The 22458-nt window shown below is 43.2% G+C and overlaps 1 protein-coding gene across 1 annotated transcript in view; it reads right to left on the bottom strand.

The window, feature by feature from the left end:
* The window catches only part of CMKLR2 (chemerin chemokine-like receptor 2), a 50990-nt gene extending 28754 nt beyond the window's left edge, over positions 1–22236 (bottom strand). Inside the window, exons 1-2 of the mRNA XM_074398674.1 lie at positions 22128–22236; positions 16292–16385 (exon numbers count right to left, since the gene is read on the bottom strand). The gene's annotated coding sequence lies outside the window, so the exon portion shown is untranslated. The remainder of the gene's footprint in view (positions 1–16291; positions 16386–22127) is intronic.
* Between the last annotated feature and the right edge of the window lie 222 nt (positions 22237–22458).

Below are 22458 nucleotides of genomic sequence, written 5' to 3'. Positions count from 1 at the left end.
CATGTTGGCCAGCCTGATCTCAGACTTCTGACCTCAAGTGATCCTCCCAAAGTGCTGGGATTATAGGCATGAGCCACCCTGCCTGGGCAGTGTTCACTTATTAAGCAACACCTGCATTGAACTTTACATCATTGCAATGCAAAGCAAATAATCTTCTCCAACACGTTTTCCTAGCAGATAATGTGTCTAGGCAGTAATTGCAGACCCCAAATTATTTCCTTAAAATGGATTTCATAATTTTACATTAAAGAGATACGTAATGTTGACTAATGGTTTATTTAGTGCCTTTTCACAATGAAAAGGAAGCAAATATAGTGTGCCCCAGTGGGGTCCCAATCAACCACTTTTCATATACATTTCCTTTGGACAAGTACCATTCACCAAAGGCATCAAAGTTAGTGTCCTGTGATGACCTGTTCTGTCATTTAAACATCCTAAACCTTTCTCCTTGACCTTGAGCTCAATGTGAGCCAACAACGGGATGTGACAGCTAAAAAAAAAAAAAAAAAAAAAAAAAGTATTTGCCCTTTGGCTTGATAGAATTGGAGAAGTGTTTATCCAATTCTACTTGAACTCATCAGACAGCACCTAGGGGTACTTTGTTCTTTTCTAGGAATTACAGTTTAAGAGAAACAATGATAAACAGGAATATGACCAGAGGAGAGAGAACCGGATGGACAGAAACTATATCATGTGAGGTGCACTGAACAAACTGGTGGAAGCTATTTTTCTGGGAAAAGAAAGAGCAGGGTCACATTTTTTCAAATGTCCAAGGGCTGACATTTGAAAGAGGAAACTGAGGCCGGGCGCGGTGGCTCAAGCCTGTAATCCCAGCACTTTGGGAGGCCGAGGCGGGTGGATCACGAGGTCGAGAGATCGAGACCATCCTGGTCAACATGGTGAAACTCCATCTCTACTAAAAAAATACAAAAAATTAGCTGGGCATGTTGGCGTGTGCCTGTAATCCCAGCTACTCAGGAGGCTGAGGCAGGAGAATTGCCTGAACCCAGGAGGTGGAGGTTGCAGTGAGCCGAGATCGCACCATTGCACTCCAGCCTGGGTAACAAGAGCGAAACTCCGTCTCAAAAAAAAAAAAAAAAAAAAAAAAAAAAAAGAAAGAGGAAACTGTTTAAATTGGCCTCAAAAAATTGAGGGACACTAATGTTAGCTCAATGTAAGGCAGAATTTCCTAAAGATTATAGTTGTTAAACATGTAATAAATTAATTAAATGAGTTATTTATTCAGTACCTACTATGTATTCTAGGCCCTGGAGAAAGAGCAGGACACAGAACGTATGGAGCTTTCATTCTACTGTAAAGCTATGTCAGAGGATGGTACATTTCTCATGCTTAGAGATGTTTAATGATGCAACCATAAAGTGAGGGGTTTCAAGCAGGAAATCAGATATTACACGGGATTGGACTTACTGATTATAAAGTTCAGTCGATGCTGACACCGTAAGGTTCTGTTAGGTTCTACCAAGTTTTTCGGAGGGACGGGGTGACATGGAGGGTATAGAGGCTATGATTTTTTTTTTTTTTTCAATCTTTAAGCTGTTTGAAAAGGGGTGGATCTTGGCTAAAGATCATGGGATCACAGCCTTGGTTGTGCGTGTGTGTTTTTCCCTTTGTTTTTTTTTTTTTTTTTTTTTTTTTTTTTTTTTTTTTTGAGACGGAGTTTCGCTCTTGTTACCCAGGCTGGAGTGCAATGGCGCGATCTCGGCTCACCGCAACCTCCGCCTCCTGGGCTCAGGCAATTCTCCTGCCTCAGCCTCCTGAGTAGCTGGGATTACAGGCACGTGCCACCATGCCCAGCTAATTTTTTTGTATTTTTAGTAGAGACGGGGTTTCACCATGTTGACCAGGATGGTCTCGATCTCTCGACCTTGTGATCCACCCGCCTCGGCCTCCCAAAGTGCTGGGATTACAGGCTTGAGCCACCGCGCCCGGCCTCCCTTTGTTTTTAAAAGATGGGTCTCAGTTGCCCAGACTGGTGTGCAGTAGTGCAATAATGGTTCACTTTCAACCTATGGGGCTCAAGCGATTCTCCTGTTCAGCCTCCTGAGTAGCTGAGACTGCAGACACGCCACCACATTCCGCACTAGCCTTGCTAAAGCTGGATGGCTTCCATAGGTATTCGCCCAGGGCGCCCGCCTCCTAGGGCTGGGGATGGGGCGGTGGGTGGTTGCGGCAGCGGTTGCGGGGGCGGGGTTTCAACCCACCCAGGTCAGGCGGCCAGCTTACCTTACCACGAAAGAGGAAAACTCTGCTCCTCTCAGTGCCTCAGTCCACATGGTACTATGGACCTCAGATGCTGCTGCCCCTCAGGGCCCGTCACCCCTCCACCAACTGCACCCACTCCAGCGCGTTTCCTCTCCTGTAACAAACACCTCCCAAACTCACCTTCTACCCTAGTTCTTTCCTGCTACCAAATCGACCTCCTCCCTCCTAGACACCATGTTTTGTGCCTCTTTGTAGCCACAAACTTGAACCTAGCTCCATTTGAAAGAGCCCCAGGCCGGCACAGTGGCTCCTTCCTGTAATCCCAGCACTTTGGGAGGCGAGGCGGGCGGATCACTGAGGTCAGGAGTTTGAGACCAGACTGACCAACATGGTGAAACCCTGTCTCTACTAAAACTACAAAAAAAAAAAAAAAAAAAAAAAAATTAGCCAGGCGTGGTGGCACATGCCTATAGTCCCAGCTACTCGGGAGGCTGAGGAAGGAGAATCACTTGAACCGGCACCCGGGAGGCAGAGGTTGCAGTGAGCTGAGATCGCGCTACGGCACTCCAGCCTGGGTGACAAAGCAAGCCTCTGTCAAAAAAAAAAAAAAAAAAAAAAAAAAAAAAAAAAAAAAGCCCAGTATCTGTGTCTTGCACTAATTACAAATCGTGTCCACAGCGCACTCCCCGACCTCCACCTCCAGGGGAGGATTGGGGGCTGGAGATTGCATTGATTTCCAATGGCCAGTGGTTTAAATCAATCATGACTAAGTAATGAGCCACCGTAAAAACCAGAGCTTCCGGTTTGGTGAACGCGCGGAGGTCCCGGGAATGGTGGCGCGCCCAGAGGGCATGGAAGCTCCGCGCCCCTTCCGCAGACCTTGTCCGTGCCTCGCTCCCATCTGGCTCTTCTTGAGTTCTGGCCTTTGTAGTAATCTTGTAAGTACACCATTTTCCCGAGTTCTCCGACCTGATCTAGCAAACTAATGAATGTGAGGGGCGATCGTGGGAAACCTGATTTATATTGTATTTTAGAAGAATAGGTAACAACCTGGTCTTGTAATTGGGTTCTGATATAGGGGCGGTCTTGTGTAAAGAAGCCCTTGATCTACGTGGGTCTGCGCTATTTCCAGGCAGAAAAGGTCAGAACTATTTTTTTTTTTTTAAACGAAGTTTCGCTCTTGTCGCCCAGGCTGGAGTGCAGTGGCGCGATCCCGGCTCATTGCAACCTCCGCCTTCCGGGTTCAAGCAATTCTGCCTCAGCCTCCCGAGTAGCTGGGACTAAGGGCGCGCGCCGCCAAACCCGGCTAATTTTTCTGTTTTTAGTAGAGACAGGGTTTCACCATGTTGGCCAGGACGGTCTCCATCTCCTGACCTCGTGATCCACCCGCCTTGGCCTCCCAAAGTGCTGGGATTACCGGCGTCAGCCACTGTACCTGGCCGAACCGAGTTAATTTTTAGGACAACAGTTTATATCCAAGCCTGGCAAGGTAGCTTATGCCCGGAATCCCAGCCGGGCAGAGGATTGCGTGAGGCCAGAAGTTGGAGACCTATTTGGGCAACATAACAAGACCCAGTCCCTAAATAAGTTTTTTTTTTTTTTTTTGAGACGGAGTTTCGCTCTTGTTACCCAGGCTGGAGTGCAATGGCGCGATCTTGGCTCACCGCAACCTCCGCCTCCTGGGTTCAGGCAATTCTCCTGCCTCAGTCTCCTGAGTAGCTGGGACTACAGGCACGCACCACCATGCCCAGCTAATTTTTTGTATTTTTTAGTAGAGACGAGGTTTCACCATGTTGACCAGGATGGTCTCGATCTCTTGACCTCGTGATCCACCCGCCTCGGCATCCTAAAGTGCTGGGATTACAGGCTTGAGCCACCGCGCCCGACCTAAATAACATATTTTAAAATTTTTATTATTTTTATTTGTTTTATTTTTTTTTGAGACTGAATGTTGCTCTATTACCTAGGCTAGAGTGCAACGGCAGGATCTCGGCTCACTACAACCTCTGCCTCCTGGTCTCAAGAGATCCTCCCACCTCAGCTTCCTGAGTAACTGGAATTACAGGCATGAGCCACCTGTCTGGCTAATTTTTTTTTTCTTTTTTGAGCTGGGGTGTCACTCAGGGTGGAGTGCAGTGGTGCGATCCTGGCTCACCGCAGCTTCCACCTCCCCAGGCTCAGGTGATCCTCTCACCTCAGTTTTTGCATTTTTGTTGAGATGCAGTTTCACCATGTCACCCAGGCTGATCTTGAACTTCTGGACTCAAGCAATCTGCCCACCTTGGCCTCCCAAAGTGCTAGGATTACAGGCATGAACCACCAAACCTGGCCTCTAAAAATTTTTTTAAGTTAGCTGGATGTGATCATGCATACCTGCAGTCTCAGCTGCTTGGGAGGTTGAGGTAGAAGGATCACTTCAGTCTAGGAGTTTGAGGCTGTAGTGAGTTATGATCCTACCACTGTACTCCAGACTAGGCAGACCAGAAAAGACCTCACAGTCTCTTTAAAAAAAGAAAAGAAAAGAAAAAGCTGGTCACAGTGGCTCAGGCTTGTAATCCCAGCACTTTGGGAGGCTGGACTGAGAGGATCACTTGAAGCCAGGAATTTGAAGCCTGGGCAACATGGTGGGACCTTGTCTCTACAAAAAAATTAGCCAGGCATGGTGGTGTACACCTGTAGTCTCAGCTGCTTCAGGAGCTAAGGAAAGAGAATTGCTTGAGCCTAGGAAGTCGAAGATCCAGTGAGCAGAGACTGCACCACTATACTCTAGCATGGGTGACAAAGAGAGACCCTGAATCAAAGATAAAAATTAAAAAAAAAGGAAAGAAAAGAGTTAGAGAATTGCTTGGTGTGGGAAAAACTCTCTAACCTGGTGGCCGAAGTATTGAGAATATTTTGAGTATACTCAGTATATATAACCTATTACTCTAATTTTCTATCTCAAGTACTTTTCAATTTCCTATCTTCCTTCTATTTCTAGTGTCCTTCTAGTTCCTATGTTCTTTTCTTTTCCTTTTTTCTAGTTACAGGATCTTGCTCTGTCACCCAGGCTAGAATATAGCAGCCTGATCATACTTAACTGCAGTCTCAACTCCTGGGCTCAAGTGATCTGGCCTCAGCCTCCCAAGTAGCTGGGGCTCCAGGCATGTGCCACCATGCTCAGGTTAGTTCCTGTTTTTTTATTTATAGGTACTGCTTTGCATGTTTTTCTCAGCCCAGCATAGATACTAAATCAAATACATTGATCAAGCTTGTCATATAAATGTTTTGGTACAATCAGTTCCTGTTCTTTCATCAGTGATCTAGGGAACTGGAGAAGAAACCACCAGTAAACCATTCTAGGTTTGTTGTATAAAAGACCAAGATAGTATATGTTAGGGCATAGCACAGTGTCCAGATCATAGTAAGAGCTCAATAAATGTGCAACATCATTGTTATGACTTTACTTGATTGATCCTTTCATTAGAGTGTATTATGAAATATTTCACACGCCTTACATGGCATTGTTGAAATGTAGCAAATTCTTGGACTTCTAGATAATTTAATGATCAATGGCTCTAATCAGAGAGCTCATTTGATAATACTATTTGTGGTTACTTTTTTTTTTTTTTTTTTAAAGATGGAGTCTTGCTCTGTTTCCCAGACTGTTGTGCAATGATGCAATCTCAGCTCACTGCAACTTCCACCTTCTGGGTTCAAGCAATTCTCCTGCCTCAACCTCCTAAGTAGCAGAGATTATAGGCATGAGCCACCATGCCTGGGTTGTGGTTACTTTTGATGGCATTTTGGATCTGGGTTTCATTCTAAGAGAAAATATCAGCTGAAAGACTGCTGTGAGCAACAAAATAATGGTTTCCTGCTGTTACAGTAAAGCTACACTGTGTTCATTCCATCTCTGACAAAGTGACACATTCTGATCCTGTGATAATGTTCCACCAAAGGAGTTTGTTTATTTTGCAGCAAAAGATTTCTGTAGATGAGTTCATTTCTTGTGATGAATATCAGTATAACATATCCAAGCTACTTGCTGTGATCTCACTGACCTGCTATAATCCAACTGGCTAAAGAAGCAATCAGTGGTTTGTCTTAGCAAGAGATATATTTGATTTGTTTATTCTCTTAAGTTTGATGAATATATCATTTACTGATTGCTTGAGAAAAAAGTAAAAACAAGTGGTTATCATGTGGGAAATTACTAAAGAGCATCCAGTGATTCTCAGCAGATTTTATTTAACATATCTAGAAAATGGTTCTTTATTTTTGAAAATCTATCTTTATTTAAGGCTGAAAGATGTGTGAATATTCTTGTAAGTGTTCAAGTAACAAGTTAAAAAGCTAAACTTTTTTTTTAACTTCCTGCATTTTGGGAAATCTAACATTTTTTCTGAGGAAGTCTCAAAATATGACTTCTTTTTTTTTTTTTTTTTTTTGGAAACACTCTGTCTCCTGGCTAGAGTGCAGTAGCAAGAGCATAGCTCACTGCAGCCTCAAACTCCTGGGCTCAAGTGGTCCTCCCACCTCTGCCTCCCCAGTAGTTGGGACTACAGGTGTACACCACCAAACCTAGCTAATTTTTTTTTTAATTTGGGGTAGAGAGGGGGGTCTTACTATGTTCAAGATGGTGATCCTGAACTCCTGGGCTCAAGTGATCTTTCTGACTTGGCCTCCCAAAGTGGTGGGATTATAGTTGTGAGGTGAAAATGCCACTTTTACACAGTGTTAGGTATATTATCATCCTTCCTACAAGACAAGCAGTTTTCAATGTGTGCTGAAATACACCCTTCCCCATTCAACTGCCAAAAATCCAAAAAGAAGATCATGGAGAAATACCATATTTATATATGAAATATCATTCCAGAACAAAGAGTCCCTCCCAGAAAAGAAAAAACCATTTGATTTTACCTTCTAAGTTTTTCCCAGCCTTTTGTTTGCTGCATGTAAAGAACCTTAATTAAGTGTGCATTTACATGTATGTGTTAATAGTAATAAAATTGTTCGAAAGGTGGATGATTTTATTTTGAATACAGTTAATAAAATGAGAATCCCATTGGGCACAATGACAAATGGAAAGGCCATATTTAATGTTATCAATACAATTGGGTGACAATAAATAATTTATATCAACATGACATGTTCCATATAGTAACCAAAAATTCATTTGACAAAGCTGTTATCTCCTGAACTTGCTGGTGGTTTTGGAACTAAAGAGAAAATCACCAGCTCTTCTAAAGCGTAAGTGGTACTTTTAGATATGGCTTCCCTAAATGAACTCTTCCCTGCCTCCACAAACCTATGCCCCCACCTAAATCAGGGCCTTTGCTGTAAGCTCCTCATTTCCATGTTACTATGCATGTGGAAGCTTATTTCATGGATGTCTGTCTCCCCCAGTAGCCTGCGGTTTTGCTTACCTTCATACTCTCAGAGCCTAGCACAGTGCCTGGCAGAAGAGCTCAATAGTGTTCCTTGAAGGAAAGACTATTCAGTAGGCTTTGTTGAAGGCATTCATGTACATGGGCATCTTGGCAATAACGATTTTGTCTGAGAAGGCAAATGTGAACCAGAGAGGAGAATTTAAATTCTTATTTATCAAATCTATTAGTTCCTGTTTTATTTCTCTCTCTCCTTTTTTTAAATCAAAGGCATTAAAAGAATGTCGAGTACCTAGGAAAGCCAGCCCCACTCCTGGTGTGTTCAGTCTGTTCAGTCACTTTCCTTCCTTAGCCCAGCACTTTTGATTGACAGCAGTTCCCATTTCCAGGAAAAGATGATGATATTTTTCTCTAAATTGGTATGAGGAAGTAACAAGTACACTATAAACCATTGTCACTGTCATGTGTTGCTTATAATTTTTTTTTTTTGTTTTGAAATAGAGTCTCTTGCTCTGTGGCCCAGGCTGGAGTGCAGTGGTGCAACCTTGGCTCACTGTAACCTCTGCCACCAGGGTTCAAGGGATTCTCCTGCCCCAGCCTCCAGAGTAGATGGGACAAGTGTGCACCACGCCACCTGGCTAATTTTGTATTTTTATTTTTATTTAATTAATTAATTAATTTTATTTTTTAAGAGACGGAGTCTTGCTCTATCGCCCAGGCTAAAGTGCATCTCAGCTCACTGCAACCTGTGCCTCCTGGATTCAAGTGAATCTCCTGCCTCAATCTCCTGAGTAGCTGGGATTACCAGCACCTACCACCATGCCTGGCTATTTTTTTGTATTTTCAGTAGATATGGTGTTTCACCATGTTGGCCAGGCTGGTCTTGAACTCCTGACCTCAGGTGATCCATATGCCTCGGCCTCCCAAAGTGCTGGGACCACAGGCGTGAGCCACTGCATCTGGCAATTTTGTATTTTTAATAGAGACAAGGTTTTATCATGTTGGCCAGGCTGGTCTCAAACACCTGACCTCAGGTGATCCACCTGCCTCAGCCTCCCAAAGTGCTGGGATTACAAGCATGAGACACCCTGCCTGGCCTGTTGCTTATAATTAAAACCAGTTGATCTAACTCCATTCAAAGGAAGCAAGTACCAACCACATCTAATTATGTAAGTAGCATTTAATACATACAGTAATATTCAGCATTTCCTGAGTACTTGTTAAGCACAGTACAATGCTAAGCAACTTCACATGCATTGTCACATTGATCTCTCACAAGAATCCTGGGAGGTACTGTTATTATTTCCACGAGGCTAAGAGAGCTTTGGCACTTAGTAAAAGTGGGGAAGACCAGACTAAACATCTGGGTCTGTCTGACCTCGGAGCCTTCCTTCTTAACTCCTGTACACACAGTCTCTCTGAGTAATGATCTGTTAAGGTGTTCATCTCCCTTAGTAAACTAAGAACATCAAGGGCAAGGATTATCTTTTACTCATCCTTGTATCTCAGCAAGGAGCAGAGTGCTCAATAGGTGCTCAATGAATGTCCAGTGAATGAAGAAGGAGGTGCTTTCTCAATCATCAAAACTATTATGTTTAGGCTGGGTGTAATCCCAGCAGTTTGGGAGGCAGAGGTAGGAGGATTGCTTGAGTCCCGGAGTTTGAAACGAGCCTGGGAAACATAATGAGACCTCCATCTCTACGAAATCAAAAAATAAGCCAGGCATGGTAGTGTATGCCTGTAGTCCTAGCTACTCAGAGGTGGTAGGATCACTTGGGCCTAGAAGGTTGAGGTTGCAGTGAACTGTGATAGTGCTACTGTACTCCAGCCTGGGCAATAGAGAGAGCTGTGTCTCAAAAACAAACAAATCATGCTTACTGTGGTTTTAATGTGTAGAAATACACAAATGTTTATATAAATGAGAAATATTTACATATATAAATATATGTAACTTTTTTTTTTCCAGACAGGGTCTCACTCTGTAATGGAGGCTAGAATGTAGTGGCATGGTCACATTGCCCTGTAGCCTCCACCTTCCAGGCTCCAGCAGTCCTCCTGCCTCAGCTTCCTATGTAGCTGGAAGTATAGACACGTACTACCATGCCTGGCTAATTTTTAAAATTTTGATAGAAATGTGGACTCACTATGATGCCCAGGCTGGTCTCGAACTCTTGGGCTCAAGCAATTCTCCCATCTTGGCCTCTGAAAGTGCTTGGGCTACAGGTGTGGGCCATGGGGCCCAGTCCCCTATTTTTATTAAATTATCAATTCATTTTTTATGTTAAAGCATAAGAAACTGCTATTTTGTTAGATCAAAAATGGTCAAGGTCACAGCCAGGCCCAGTGGCTCACACCTGTAATCCTAACACTTTGGGAGGCCGAGGCGGGTGGATCACTTAAGGCCAGGAGTTGGAGATTAGCCTGGACAACATGGTGAAACTCTGTCTCTATGAAAAATACAAAAATTAGCCACAGATGGTAACACACACCTGTAATCCCAGCTACTCTGATGGCTGAAGCAAGAGAATCACTTGAACCTGGAGGTGGAGGCTGCAGTAAGCTGAGATCACACCACTGCCCTTCAGCCTGGGTGATAGAGTGAGACTCTGTCTTCCCCTGCGTCCCCGCCACCCCAACACCAAATAGCACTTTTTTTGGTTATTTGTTTTCTAAAACTTTTTTTTTTTTTTTGAGATGGAAACTTGCTCTGTCACCCAGGCTGGAGTGCAGTGGTGTGATCTCGGCTTACTGCAACCTCCGCCTGCCAAGTTGAAGCGATTCTCCTACCTCAGCCTCCCAAATAGCTGAGACTACAGGCCTGTGCCACCATGCCCAGCTATTTTTTTTTTTTTTTTTTTTTTTTGCATTTTTAGTAGGGATGGAGTTTCATTGTGTTAGCCAAGATGGTCTCCATCTCCTGACCTTGTGACCTGCCCACCTCTGCCTCCCAAAGTGCAGGGATTACAGGCGTGAGCCACCGCACCCAGCTTGTTTTTTCAACTTAGATTTTAAGTTCTAGGATACAGGTTCAGGATGTACAGGATTGTTACATATGTAAATGTGTGTCAGGGTGGTTTGTTGCACAAATCAACCCATCGCTTAGTATTAAGCCCAGCATCCATGAGCTATTCTTCCTGATGCTCTCTCTCCCCCAACCCTCCCACATGCTCCCGTGTGTGTTGTTACCTCATGTGTCCATGTGTTCGAATCATTCAGTTCCCATTTATAAGTGAAAACATGCCATGTTGCTGTGTATGGTTTTCTTTTTCTTTCTTTTTTTTTTTAAGAGACAAAGTCTAACTCTGTCACACAAATTGGAGTGCAGTGGCACAATCTCAGCTCACTGCAACCTCTGCCTTCCAGGATCAAGCAATTATCATGCCTCAGACTCCCGAATAGCTGGGACTACAGGTGCATACCACCATGACTGACTGATTTTTGTATTTTTAGTAGAGACGGGATTTCACCATGTAGGCCAGGTTGGTTTTGAATTCCCAACCTCAGGTGATCACCTGCCTCAGCCTCCCAAAGTGCTGGGATTACAAGCCTAAGCCACCATGCCTGGCCTCATGTTTGGTTTTCTGTTCCTGTGTTAGTCTGCTGAGGATAATGGCTTCTAGCTCCATCCACGTCCCTGCAAAAGACATGATCTCATTCATTTTCATGGCTGCATTGTATTCCATGGTGTATATGTACCACATTTTCTTTATCCAGTCTATTATTGATGGGCACTTAGGTTGATTCCAGGTCTTTGCTATTGTGAATAGCAAATAGTTTTTTTTTTTTTTTTGAGATGGAATCTCACTCTGTCGCCAGATTGGAGTGCAGTGGTGATATCTTGGCTCACTGCAACCTCTGCCTCTCAAGTTCAAGCAATTCTCCTGCCTCAGCCTCCTGAGTAGCTGGGACTACAGGCGCATGTCACCACGCCCAGCTAATTTTTGTATTTTTAGTAGAGACGTGGTTTCACCATATTAGCCAGGATGGTCTTGATCGCTTGACCTTGTGATCTGCCTGTCTCAGCCTCCCAAAGTGCTGGGATTATAGGTGTGAGCCACTGTGCCTGGCTGCAAATAGCATTTTATACAGCACAACCGAATAAAGAAAAAGCTCTATCGGCCGGGCACGGTGGCTCACGCCTGTAATCCCAGCACTTTGGGAGGCCAAGGCGGGTGGATCACGAGGTCAAGAGATAGAGACCATCCTGGTCAACATGGTGAAACCCCGTCTCTACTAAAAATACAAAAAATTAGCTGGGCATGGTGGCACGTGCCTGTAATCCCAGCTACTCAGGAGGCTGAGGCAGGAGAATTGCTTGAACCCAGGAGGTGGAGGTTGCGGTGAGCCGAGGTGAGCCGAGATCGCGCCATTGCACTCCAGCCTGGGTAACAAGAGCGAAACTCCATCTCAAAAAAAAAAAAAGAAAAAAGAAAAAGCTCTGTCAACTCTTACTTATACAATTAAGTAAAATGTTTCACTGTCAGATTTTGCCACTCAACTAGAGGTTTATCATTATAAACTCTTAAAGAGAAAGTTTTGTGAAAATTAAGGATGTCACATCTACAAGCCATTTTTTCTACATTCAATGATCTAACGTTGACTCAACTTTGTATTTTATTATTTTCATGCCATTAGGGACAATTTAGTCTTAATGAAAATTCAAGCAGGCACATATATACATACATATATATTCCTGCTTAGATTCTCCACCTTTTTCAAGCTGCCAGGTTGTCTACTTTGTTTCAAAATCATTCTCCATGAAGTCTTTTCTTTTTCAGATTAACTCCACCTTTATCCCATGCCTTACCCACCCCCAGTGTTCGTCAAGCACTTTCATAATGACGATATTTCATGTGTTGATAGTGATCACTTTTTGTTGAAATATTGGTCTCTATTGTATTCAATTATATAAAGCACTTAACATGGAGGAACTTTACTCAACTCATTCAGTTATTGTTATTACTATTATTATTTTTGAGATGAGTCTTGCTCTGTCACCCAGACCAGGCTGACCAATATGGTGTCTTTACTAAAACTACAAAAATTAGCCAGGCGTGATGGTGTGTGCCTCTAGTCCCAGCTACTCAGGAGGCTGAGACAGGAGATTACTTGAATTCGGGAGGCAAAAGCTACAATGAGCAGAGATCTCACCACTGCACTCCAGCCTGGGTGGCATAATTTCTAGCAAAAAATTTCTGCCTGATTCATGTTATATTTTATTCCTGTTCATACCACTTTCTTTAACAATGAAGAACATTTTTCTACTTATTTGAGTTTCAACAAACTAATCAGAACATATTAAGATCAAGTTCATATTGAAAAATGTAGAAGACTTTTTCCCACTAAATATTAAGTACCCATTGTATATGCTAGATAATCCATCATATAGATCACACTGAGCAGTGACTTAATAAGAAAGGGTTTAAGAAAAAAATCCAAAAAGGAATTGGAGAGTTTTAGAAGGAATCTTATCCATTTGATTTATTGTAAAGGAAAGGAAGCCAAGGTCCGGAGAGTTTGCTCCATCTCATGCCATGAGACAAATTAGAGGCAGAGCTCAGGGACGACTTGGCAAAATCAAAATAACAAGTGTAAAGATAGGCCGGGCGCGGTGGCTCAAGCCTGTAATCCCAGCACTTTGGGAGGCCGAGGCGGGTGGATCACGAGGTCGAGAGATCGAGACCATCCTGGTCAACATGGTGAAACCCCGTCTCTACTAAAAGTGCAAAAAATTAGCTGGGCATGGTGGCACGTGCCTGTAATCCCAGCTACTCAGGAGGCTGAGGCAGGAGAATTGCCTGACCCCAGGAGGCGGAGGTTGCGGTGAGCCGAGATCGCGCCATTGCACTCCAGCCTGGGTAACAAGGGCGAAACTCCGTCTCAAAAACAAAAAACAAAAAACAAAAAACAAGTGTAAAGATATTGTGCAGTCGCCTGTAATCCCAGCACTTTGCGAGACCGAGGTGGACAGATCACAGCGTCAGGAGTTTGAGGCCAGCTTGACCAACATGGTGAAACCCCATCTCTACTAAAAATACAAAAATTAGCTGGGTGTGATGGCACACACCTGTAATCTTAGCTACTCAGAAGGCTGAGGCAGGAGAATTGCCGCAACCTGGGAGGAGGAGGTTACGGTGAGCCGAGATTGCACCATTGCACTCCAGCCTGGGCAACAGAGCAAGATGCCGTCTCTCTCAAAAAAAAAAAAAAAAAAAAAAAAAAAAAAAAAGATATTGTAGATATTGTGCAGTTACAGGCATATTTGGAAATTGTCCAAATCCACCTGTATTTGTTATTATCAGTCAAGCAAATATTGACTGAACCCTCAGTTACTGTGATGAGAGAAGACACAGGATTTTAGGGAAAAGTTCTTAACCTCAGAAAGCTTTGAGTTGTACTGCCTGGAACACAGAACTAAGTTCATAAACTAGGAAGTTTTAAAGTTCTGTAGTGCCTAGAGAATATGGAGTTCAGAAAAGGAAGGGATTGGAATTGAACTGAAGTATACAGGCTCACAGTTCATGGGGAAGGTGAGAAGGTGTGAGGGTTTTGCTGTGCCATCATAGGTCCAAGTGAGATGAGAAGATCTGGACTTTGGCCACCAGCTGGGGCACACCTACCAGAAGTCCTTCCTGGCCTAAGTACCGGAAGAACTTACTGCGAGGGAGGAGCCTGGCGGAGCCTTTGACCTCTGAGAGGAGAGGAAGTGTGAGAGAGGCAAAGGTGGCTCACGCCTGTAATCCCAGTACTCCGGCAGGCCGAGGGAAAATGGTATGGATACATTGCCTGAAGCAGTGTAGTGGCATAAAAATTATTTTGAGCAGAAGGGATTTGAGTTTTGAAATCTCTTATCTGCCTAAAAGCAGAGCCCTCCAAAAGAACTCAAGAGAATTTATGTGCCATAGATCCCCTCCCTGGAAGTAATCAGGGAAGACTGACTCTTATCACCAGAGATGAGAAGTCTTCCACCACACCCGAAAAGATATTGTCACTAAAACTCTCATATCACTGGTCTATTCTCCTAAGGACCCATTTATGTTTCTAAAACGTCATGTGTTTTCTCATAAGTGCCCTTCTTCTTTTCCATTTCTCCTATTCAGATGGCATATATAAAACAAAACAAAAAACAAAAAAACACGCACAGAAAAAGAAAAAGATGGCATGTAAGCCCCAAATTCTAACTGCCCATCTGAGTCCTTTTTTTAATTTAATTTAATTTTTTATTTTTTAATTTTTTTTATTTGAGATAGGTTCTGGTTGCCCAGGCTGGAATGTAGTGGCACAATCATAGCTCACTGCAACCTCTGAGTCACATTTACTTGGAAACACCCATATCTATGTACATATAATTACATTTTATTTTCTCTTGATAATCTTTCTTCTGCCAATTTCATTTGCTGGCCCCTGGTAACAAATCTAAGAGGGAACAGGAGAAGATTTTTCTCCTTGACACATCTGTAACCTCACCATCAGAGTAACAGATCTATTATCAATTTTGCATTCAATCCTTTCTACTTCATTTACTTTTTACATGATTATAATTCTGGTTAACATGATCTGTTATTAAATATTTATCTCAGGGATATGACAATTAGTGGTAAAGTAACAGAAATGAATGACCTTTTATAAGCTAAATTACTTAGATAAAATCATAAAATAGGCCATGAAAAACATAATAATCTAGCATCTGGAAGATGTACAAATATGATGAGAATTATTCACTAAGAATAATTACTTGTAACTTGAGACCCAGAGAATGTTCCCTTGGCCTTTTTTTTTTTTTTTTTTTTTTTTTAATAAAACAAAAATACCATCGGATTGATGTAACAACAGGTTTGTGGATTCTTGAGTGAATGAGTCCGCTTTAAGTGAAAAAGTCAATTTAAGATCATTATTGCCAGTGAAAGTTCTGTTATCGAACGTTATTTGGTTTTCATTAGCTTTCTTTTGGAGGAAAAGATAAAAGCAATTGGTGCTCACAGTTTCTGACTAGAAAAGGAAAAATTAAATAGCGGAACCCTTCTCTCCCAGTCTTCCCTGCATTTAGCCATCTATCCCTTGTTGGGAGAGCCTGGACATCAATTAATCGAAAAAGAAATTGAGAGTGAAATTTCAAAAAGGCAACAACAACAAAGAAAGGGGAGAGCACAGCAAACCACAAGCCTTTCATCGTAAAAAGGGGGAGCCAGGGTGGGGGAACTGCATTACAGCTCAATTGAGAACTTTTCCCCACTTTGTAATCTAAAGAGGGCAATATCAGTTTTCATCTCAGAGTACCATTATTTTTTCTGCTAGTTTCTCAACAGTGAGCCTTCCACAAATGATGTTTGACTATTTCTAGATCACAACTCCTTAAAAGCCAGATTTATGAGCTGTAATTATGTAGGTAAAAAGCTGAGAAAATCACTGAAAGTTCTTTGTTGGCCCACCCCAGCAACATGCTCATTTTCTCTCTTGCAGGGTTTTAGGATTCATCAGCAGCTGTAGTGAACCCTATAGGAACGTCCCTAAACACTTTTGCCAAGACCAAAAATATGAATCTGCAGACAGTATTTTGCAAATGATCAGGAGTCCTTTTCCTTTTTTGCTAGCTAGTAGTTAGTCAAAATGCTGTTTTGTAAATAAATCATCTGCAGGAATCCTCATCAGGTCAGCTCTAAATGTGTCAGTTTGAGGAAAATAAACAGGAAAGCACTTACCAGTTAATTTTCTGGGATGAGAGAAGCTATTGTCCCACCAGAAAGAAATGGAGAAAGGTGTTCTAAACGGCTTCGTTCCTCCTTCCACTGGTATCTGGCATTTGAAATGACAGTGTAGAGAAGAATGATGTTGGGTTTTGAATGTGGTTCTTCCCTTCCCCCACCACCCTCCACTAAAATTCATCATGCAGGCCAGGTGGGGTGGCTCACGCCTACAATCTCAGCACTTTGGGAGGCTGAGGCAGGCGGATCACAAGGTCAGGAGTTCAAGATCAGCCTGGCCGACATAGTGAAACCTTCCCATCTCAACTAAAAATACAAAAATTAGCCGAGCATAGTGGTGCACGCCTGTAGTCTGAGCTACTCAGGAGGCTGGGGCAGGAGAATTATTTGAACCTGGGAGGTACAGGTTGCAGTGAGCCGAGATTGTGCTACTGTGCTCCAGCCTGGATGACAGAGCAGGACTCCTTGGAGGAAAAAAAAAAGAAAAAAAAAAAAAAACCTCATCATGCAATCCTGGAATAAAGTAAGCAATGAACATCTGTACAAATTAATTCTCTCTCCCAGCCTGTGTTTGTGTAACAAGTTTGTTTTTTGAATGGAAATCATTGCTACTATTTGTTCTGCTGCCCGCTGAAAATCAGTGACGAATGGGGGACACCCAACGCTTCTTTGTCTGGGTAGGCTTTTGCTTAAGAAGAGTCAAGTTAAATTAGCAGAGACAAGCCGGGCACAGTGGCTCAGCCTGTAATCCCAGCACTTTGGGAGTCCAAGGTGGGTGGATCACCTGAGGATGGGAGTTGGAGACCAGCCTGACCAACATGGTGAAACCCCGCCTCTACTAAAAACACGAAAATTGCCAGGTGTGGTGGCACATGTCTGTAATCCCAGCTACACAGGAGGCTGAGGCAGGAGAATCACTTGATCCCGGAAGGTGGAGGTTGTGCCACTGCACTCCAGACTGGGCAACAGGAGTGAAACTCCATCTCAAAAAGAAAAAAAAAAAAAAAAAAAAAATGAGCAGAGATGGAATGTTCTTCAAATGCACGGTATAAGGCTCATTAGGAGATTTTACTTTCTGGGCTTCAGTATGTCCTGACAGTGAAGAGATGGAATCACATATTAGTTAGGTGTGAATTTTAACTTTTTTTTTCTTTTCTGAATCGGAGTCTCACTCTGTTGCCCAGGCTGGAGTGCAATGGTGTGATCTTCAGCTCACTGCACTCTCTGCCTCCCAAGTTCAAGCAATTCTCCTGCCTCAGCCTCCTGAGTAGCTGGGATTATAGGCACCTGCCACCACATCCAACTAATTTTTGTAATTTTAGTAGAGATGGGGTTTCACCATATTGGTCAGGTTGATCTCTTGGCCAGGCTGGTCTGGAACTCCTGTCCTCATGATCTGCCTGCCTCAGTCTCCCAAAGTGCTGGGATTAGAGGCATGAGCCACTGCACCTGGCCTGAATTTTAACTTTTAATTTACTTACATAGGCCGGGCGTGGTGGCTCACGCCTGTAATCCCAGCACTTTGGGAGGCCGAGGCGGATGGATCACAAGGTCAAGAGATCGAGACCATCCTGGTCAACATGGTGAAACCCTGTCTCTACTAAAAATACAAAAAATTAGCTGGGCATGGTGACGCATGCCTGTAATCTCAGCTACTCAGGAGGCTGAGGCAGGAGAATTTCCTGAACCCAGGAGGCGGAGGTTGCGGTGAGCCAAGAACGCACCATTGCACTCCAGCCTGGGTAACGAGCGAAACTCTGTCTCAAAAAAAAACAAAACAAAAAAAAACCAATTTACTTACATAGATAGTTTGAAAGATAATTTTCTTGGTACTGAGGGAATTAAAGGTTTGATTTTTTTTTTTTTTTTTTAGAAGGAGTCCTGCTCTGTTGCCTAGGCTGGAGTGCAGTGGCATGATCTCAGATCACTGCAACCTCTGCTTCCCAAGTTCAAGTGATTCTCCTGCCTCAGCCTCCTGAGTAGCTAGGATTACAGGCACCTGCCACCATGCCTGGCTACTTTTTGTATTTTTAGTAGAGATAGGCTTTTGCCATGTTGGCCAGGCTGATCTTGAACTCATGACCTCAGGTGACCCACCTGCCTTGGCGTCCCAAAGTGCTGGGATTACAGGCATGAGCCCCCATGCCCACCCTTAAAGGTTTGATTTTTTTTTTTTTTTTTTTTTTTTTTTTCAGATGGAGTCTCACTCTGTTGCCTGGGCTGGAGTACAGTGGCATGATCTTGGCTCACTACAACCTCCGCCTCCTGGGTTCAAGGAATTCTCCTGCCTTAGCCTCCTGAGTAGCTGCGATTACAGGCATGTGCCACCACGCCTGGCTAACTTTTTTGTATTCTTAGTAGAAATGGGGTTTCACCATATTGGCCAGGCTGGACTCAAACTCCTGACTTTGTGATCCGCCAGCCTCGGCCTCCCAAAGTGCTGGGATTATAGGCATGAGCCACCTCGCCGAGCATAAAGGTTTGATTTTTATCTCTGGTCATCATCTGTGGGCCTGGCAGATATGAGCCCATCTGTGTTCCTCAGGCAGGACTCAGAATTCATAAATTCAAAGGATGAGAAGTGTGGAGCATGAAGGTAGACATGCCTTGATGTGGCAGGCTTCCCTCTGACAGCTAGCTATCTTTATTTTTGTCTGGTCTAACTTCAGCTTAACCATGTGATATTTGAAATTGAACATTGTTAGGCCGTGAAAGGTCAGCTGCCAGAGAAGCATACGATTTTGTTTTTGTCCACTGTTAAAGACCAAGTCTAAGTCTAGGAAATCCAAAGCAGGAATTCTCATGGTAGGGGTCGGGGGTGGGGAGGTGCAGTTTTGCAAAGTACGGATATCCCTCTGTCCTGTAAGAATGAATACTCTCCCAGACCTACCCGCAATCCCTTGATTCAGTCTTGGCATATTTTTCAGTCTTTTGTGAGACCAGATGAATAGATGTGGTCAGTGAAGGGGGTAGTTACTAGAGCTCTGTTAATTTCCATTCCTTTGCATTAGCAGTATTAGTGTTTACTATAGTTCTGTACTATGTTCTGTAATCACACAAAATCACAATTTCACCTGTAAAAGCTATTCCTGAAGAGTATTTCAGGGAGTTACTTTACATGAGTTTATTTTTGGCTGTAGAGCAGGAGGCAATGAGTAGCAAAGAATATAAAAGGCGACAAGAGAAATGACATTGATCAAGGATTGTCCTATGTGCCAAGCATAGTTTAAGCACAGTACACACGGAAACCCAGGAAAGTGTATGCATTTTTATGTTGTAGTTACCACCTAAAACAGTATTAAAACATATACTTGCTTCACTTTGAAATTAGTCTAAGAATAAATAAAAGGAATAAATATCTCTGCAAATAAGACTTATAGTTTGATATGTGCTTGAAGAGCTTCCCCTTGATACTCTAAGGCATGACTTGCAGTTGATCTGCTGTGCAAAAGTAGCTGAAGTGCTCAGGTGTACTAGAGATAAGCTACCTGCTACCTCTGAGCTCTGAGCATTAAGGGTATAGTAGATACCAGCCAGGCTGTTTGCTGCATTGGTTAAGCTGGTGGGTTAGTTAATTAGAGATCTGTTAAGAGAGCCTTTCGTGTAAGCGGCAGAGTTGTGGTTTGGTTCCAGATGTTGTGATTTCAAAGATCATTCTCTTAAGAGATTTAAACATTGGGCTATCAATTTGCTTATTGGAGGAGATATTTACCAAATTGAGTGACTGAGAGGAAGGGATAGCAAAACTTCTACCAGGTAGAAGGATTTCAGGACAATTTTGCCACTTTCTTTTTTTTTTTTTTTTTGAGATGCAGTTTTGCTCTTGTTGCCCAAGCTGGAGTGCAGTGGCACGATCTTGGCTTACCACATCCTCTGCCTCCCGGGTTCAAGCAATTCTCCTGCACCAGCCTCCTGAATAGCTGTGATTACAGGCACCTGCCACCACTCCTGGCTAATTTTTTGTATTTTTAGTAGAGATGGTGTTTCGCCTTGTTGACCAGGCTTGTCTCAAACTCCTGACCTTGTGACCTGCCCGCCTCGGCCTCCCAAAGCGCTGGGATTACAGGCATGAGCCACTGCACCCAGCCAGTTTTGCCACTTTCTAAAAAATCATTTGCAGATTTTCTGAAGGCTATTATGGCTGGTATTTCAATAGGTTTCTTTTCGTATATATTGTTTTTATTTTTAAAAATAGAGATGGGGCCAGGTGAAGTGGCTCATGCCTGTAATCCCAGCACTTTGGGAAGCCGAGGTGGGTGGATCATCTAAAGTCAGGCATTCGAGACCAGCCTCACCAAAATGGTGAAATCCTCTTTACTAAAAATACAAAAATTAGCCAGGAGTGGTGGAATGTGCCTGCGGTCCCCAGCTACTCAGGAGGCTGAGGCAGGAGAATTGCTTGAACCCGGGAGGCATAGATTGCAGTGAGCCAAGATTGCGCCACTGCACTCCAGTTTGGATGACAGAGTGAGACTCTGTCTCAAAAAAAAAAAAAAAAAAATAGAGACAGGGTCTCACTGTGTTGCCCAGGCTGGTCTGGAAATACTGGGCTCAAGTAATCCTCCTGCCTCAGCTTCCCAAAGTGCTGGGATTACAGGTGTGAGGCACCATGCCTGCTCTCAAAGGGTTTCTTGACGAGAATGTGTGCAAGCAGATCTAAATGGAGGGCCACCTGGGTTCAGAGATGGAAGGATAGCAATGCCGCTATCATATTATTTTGGGGAATAGGATCTCCCATTTCATACAAATAGCATTTCTCCACTAATGCTTGAAATATCACTGTTAGAAAACTGCTCTTTTGAAGAGATTACATTGTAAAAGAGAAGATTTATATTAACTTAATGAAGCTTTAATTGTAAGAAAGGGTTGGATGATTTTAAGCGGGTCATTCCCTCCCTCCCATCAATCTCACCAGAACAACTGGGGTCGGCAACTTGGCCTTCCACCTTTTGATATCATCAAGGTTAGCATTATTCTTTTTTGTGTGATGTTAAAATAGCATAGTCCCCCAAACGTCTAAAAACTCTGATGATAGAAATTTTAGAAATAGACATTTGGGAGAATATTATATAATCAAGTCATATTAATTCTTGTCAATGACCATTTCTAATCTTTTTGTTGTTGTTTGAAAAAACAAACAAAAAAAATCAGTCCAGAACAGAAGCACTGGAAAAGAGATATACAAAAGGACATTTTCTTACAAAGAAGCTGATTTATGAATAATAGAAAGACATTTACATTTTTCTCCCTGTCAGGGTGATGAATATCTTGTGTAAATGCCTGGTTCTTCAGGGTAGGCAGGTTGGAGATTATACTTGGGGGGCCCTTACTTGGTTGAACTGTGAGGCTAGAGACACAAAAAGCTTTTTGCAGAGACTGAAATGGTCTCACAGTGGCAGGCTCAGTAGCCCTGGGGGGTAACAGCAAGCAGCCATGGCAACCCAGCCATACAGGGAAGTTTTCATCCACTTAAACCAGAGCCTACTTAAAGGCTGCTGAATGAGGATGAAGCATTGTGCAGATTCTCGCTTCTAATTCTGTTTTGCCCCATGTAGAGAGCGCGTCTTGAGGATACTTAGAGGGAAAGTCTGCGGAGGACTTAGCTCTCCAACTTTTCCACTAAGATTCCCGAAGTTCTAATTACTTGTGGAAATGTGGGGAACAGCTTCTGTTCTATATCTAATTTGAGTAAACTTTCACTTTTAATATGCCAAATTCGAATTCAAAAGAGATTCAGTTACAAAGCATTTTTAGGTTTTCTTAAGTACAGTCTACTGGCTCAGACAGGACATGCTGGCGGGTGTGAAGCTTTTGGGGCAAAGCAAGCACTCACCTCTCTGGAGTTGCTGGTGCCTGTGGCTGCTGAGGGGAAGGAGCGCGTGGCCAAAGTTTTCAGGGCTCTGGGCTCTGTCTGAATCCTTGTGGTTTAATGATTTCTCTGGGAGGATGCGTCACAGCTGCCCTGAGTCCAGTAAGAAGTATTTCCTGTCTTTGCAACAAAGGGAGATAAATAATCTTTTAAGTTATTGCCCTGGAAAAGGAAATGTGGTTTGCCAGTGGTTAAGTAAATCTGTTGTACATTAGTTAGTCAACAGCGTCTGGGTGACACCATTGCTGGCCCTGATTCAAAAGAAAGGACTGCTGTGGGCATTCAGGTCACTCCC

The sequence above is a fragment of the Saimiri boliviensis genome, chromosome 5 (genome assembly GCF_048565385.1).
Source record: "Saimiri boliviensis isolate mSaiBol1 chromosome 5, mSaiBol1.pri, whole genome shotgun sequence".
Lineage (NCBI taxonomy): Eukaryota > Metazoa > Chordata > Mammalia > Primates > Cebidae > Saimiri > Saimiri boliviensis.
Note: the sequence above shows the minus strand (reverse complement) of the source record. Positions and strands in the feature narration are given on the sequence as shown.